Source organism: Lagopus leucura, unplaced genomic scaffold (assembly GCF_019238085.1).
Source record: "Lagopus leucura isolate 7727_CA_CO unplaced genomic scaffold, USGS_WTPT01 Super-Scaffold_810, whole genome shotgun sequence".
Classification (NCBI taxonomy): domain Eukaryota; kingdom Metazoa; phylum Chordata; class Aves; order Galliformes; family Phasianidae; genus Lagopus; species Lagopus leucura.
Genome location: NW_024962261.1, coordinates 14411458 through 14415513, shown reverse-complemented (window position 1 = coordinate 14415513; position 4056 = coordinate 14411458).

Here is a 4056-nt window from a genome sequence, read left to right as displayed (position 1 = left end):
AAGGGTAATGTTGTCTTCTATCCTTCCTGGAAATAGCTGTTGCTTATTTCCCAGGAGCATTACATCTCTCACTTTGTTATCCTGTGATTAATAAGGGCGGCTAAGTCTTCTCCTACCCTATTTTCGTGTGCATGAAAAACAATTCTTGTTTTTAAGGGCATGTTTTCCTTTAATACTTTCAAATGCTGTTCTGCAGTCTTTGAAGACATCCCTTCCTTCTACAGAACATTGACAGTAGCTTGTGAACATGGAGTTGTCAACCTCCTCTGTTTACACAGCTCCTTTCAAGTATAATGACTTAGGGCAGTAGTTCCTTTGTTATTATGTTGTACCTCAAGGAAATCACTGCAAGGCAAAAAGTAGTGTTTCATTAGCTACAGCTACTTTTTAAGTACACTCACTTTCACATTCTCTCATTTTCTGTGATTTCCCAGTTTCTGTTGCTAGCATGGGCCTTACTGGATAAGCAGAGCACCAAGATATCCAAGATAGCTGGATGTACTTGGTAATTGGGCCCTGGACTGCAAAATTCTGCCTTAGCCTCAACCAACAAATGACAATGCGGAAAGGAGGACAAACAGCTTTATGATTTCTTGTGTTTTTTATTATTAATTCTGTAACATATGGCTTCACACATATATATACCACATTACTAAGATGTGGATGATATCTGTGTACACTAGCAAAATCTGTACCTAGCAATAACCAATAGATAAACTTTTTCTTTTTTAATTAGGGAGCAGTAATATAAACTATTTATTATCTATCAACTTAGAAATGCATACTTCTTTTTCTCCTGAAACGTAGATCAGGAATTTAGCTGTTTAAATTGCTGCACCTACTTAGGTATTCAGGAGGAAGCTTTAGACGCACACAAGGATTGAAACCAATATCTGGTGGTATCAAAGAAGAGATCATCCTTGATTTCAGCAGCCTTCACACAAAACCACTATCTTTGCTTATCAGTCTTCACATTAACAAAATTAAACAGAGGTGTAATGTGGGTTTGAATAAGTATTATTTTAAGCAAGTATTATTTGAAACATGAACATATGCAGCTAAGTGTTCTTAGTACCAACAGAGCTGTGCTTTAATGAAGAAGTTGCCCGTTAAATTCTAATTAAAAGCCTCATGGTTGGAGTCAGTGTATTGCACTTCTCACATCACTTCATTTAGATCTATCTCACCTCAAAAACTGGAGTCCACTGTGCTGGAAATGTTACTCTCATGCATCCTTTACTGTGGGTTGTTATCAAGCACTGTATGCTTGCAACCCAAAAAGTCAAGTGCATGCCAGGCTTTATAAAAAGAAGGATAGCCAGCAGGTCAAGGGAGAGGATTCCATCCCACCTCCATCCGGTTCTAAGGTTCACAGGACAAGAAATATGTAGGCTTCCTAGAAAAGTTTTACCAGAAGTCCACAGAAATTATCAGGCGGCTGGAGCGCTTACCTTACAAGGAAAGACTGAGAGAGATGGTTGAAAAAGTCTTTCTTATAGGGTTTGTAGTGACAGAATAGGGAACAACAGTTTTAAACTGAAAAAGAGTGGATTTATATAGGCTAAAAGAAAGCAAAATTTCGGGATGAGTGTAGTGATATGCTGGACACATCACCCGCAGAAGTGATGTGATTTCCCTGGAAATGCACAAGGCCAGTTTGGACTGAGCTTTGAGTGATCTGCTCTAGTGAAAGATATCTCTGCCCATGGCAAGTGCTGTTGGACTAGGCGGTCTTGAAAGGTCCCCGTCTATCCAAACAGTTCCATTACTTTATTAACTTTATTTGACCCTGCTTGGAAACAATGATTTTCTCTCAATCTGGATATATTTCTGAACTGCACGAATGCCTTGGGCTCCACATAAGGATGCTGTTTTCTTCTAAAGGTTCAACACCCCAATCTCTGAGCTACTCAAAGTAAAGACCCGAAGTAGTGCAACGATGGCTGAATACAGAGATCAGCGTAACCTTCAACATCAGTATTCACTGAGCTCTCAAGTTTCACTGGATAGTAGAAGAAAAGAGTAACAAAATGATTACGTAATATTGTTCACATAAATCACTGAAGCAATAAATTTCAAATTCTCCTAGCTGGCTCCCTTGGTACCTGTACCAGGAAGTTAGGTGTGTATGGGTACTTGGGAGGGTGAAGTGGGCAGGAAGCGGGATTTGCCTGCTGCCACCAGCAGAAACCTACTTTCATTCCTCTGTGTCTTATGTCCCTTCCTTCTGCCTGGTAGTGAGAGGAAAGGCGGTCATTTGTTTCTTTGTTGTGGCCAACTGACACCTCTGTCTCACAGACAGCAGAGCGTGTTTCTACAAGTCTGTCTCTTTCTGTAACTCCCTAATGATCCTCAGACTGCCAGCCTCCACCTCAAGGTCAGTCCCAAGGTCAGTTCTGCTCCCTAGGTGCATCTCTCTCGAGTGCGCTCACAGCTGCCACTTTCATAGAGCTTGGGTACACTCTGCAGCCCAAATGCAAAAATATCATTGCCACTCTACAGAGTTTATTAATAATGAAAAATAACAGCATCTTACAAGACTTCCAAGTTGGTTTCTAAGCACTGACAGCGAGACCAGCAAATAACTCATCAGTGGCAAAATTGCTAATGACTTCTATTTTGTACCAGAAGGTACCTAATTTGATAATGAATACTGTATGAAATGGAGACAATATCAAAATGGACTTGGGAAGCACAGAATTAGCAAGGAAAACTCATTAAGATCAACAGAAAAGCGTTTAACCAATATGAGAAGATATGGGGAATTCTGCTTGTTGATGAAATCCTACAACTTCTCCCCAAACACAAAAGGTATTGATATCTGGCATTTAGTCTTCAGAGAACTGATATTGTATGGTTTATTCCCAGATTTTTTTTTTTTTAATGGTTTTTTTTGGGGGGGGAACAGCAAAACAAACAAAATGTGGTTGAACACATTTTTTCTTCTTGAATCGAAATGGGAGACGTTGATAAACAACTCAACATATTAATCGCAGAAAGAAGGCTGCCTGCTGCAGGCTCATAGAAGTTGTTTATGGTTCAGAGTGACTTCCCTAGGATTAAAAAACAAACAAACAAACAAACAAACAAACTGTAATTATTTCAACTTTTCTTTCTGTGTAGAGAAACTCTGAACGTTTTTGGTTGGTTAGTTGGTTGGTTGGCATGTGTTTTACTGTGTATTCCCTTCAGACTGTAAAAATCTGTTTGTCAGGAACTGAGTGACTTTAGCTCTTGCAGCAGAAGCTGTGTCACTGTAGCACTGAATCTTGTCATGGCCTGAGTTAGTTCAAATGTGGCATCGTGGCAATACAACTCCACTGCTTTTTATGATAATACTTTTTTTTATGCCTCCAGTCAATGCAACTGAGGTCAATGCTAAATCTTCAGTACACTCAGTATAATAGAAAAGTGGAACTTTATTTTCTACATACATACTGTTGTTGTATTTTATTGAGAAAAAAAAAATCAAAGTAAACTAATGTTTTGGAACCTAAATGAAATGAAACTTAACTGACGACAGATGATTCAGAAAGAAGAGATGAACAAGAAACACGTAAGGATTGTTTCTGGAACTCCTGTGGTTCCCAGGTCTTGAGTCAGAACAGCAATTTAGTTTTGGCAGGCAGATACAGTTTCTGTGCATGTATAAGGTGAACTAAATCATTCAACGCTATTACATGGAAGTGGTTGAGTGAGCAACTTCAAGGACAAAGACTGCAAAGGCTTGTCACCTTCTTGTTTACATTATAGCCAGTAATCTTGAATATCACCAGATGATATTGCCCTGTCTCTGAAATCTCCCACAATCCTTGTCCTGAAACCACTTGTGACGATACGTTTTGGCAGTGAACGAGAGCAGAGAAAAAAAAATCGTAACATGTAAAAGTATGGCAATGAATAAAAACATCGCCTCCACGAATCCGTTAGAGAGGTGCATGATTAGTTGCATTTTTTAGAGTCTACCAGACACATACTTTGATCAAAATTTCTCCTTGATCTATGTTTTTATAAGTCTCTCCATTATCTACCAAGGACTGAGTTCAAGATACAGGC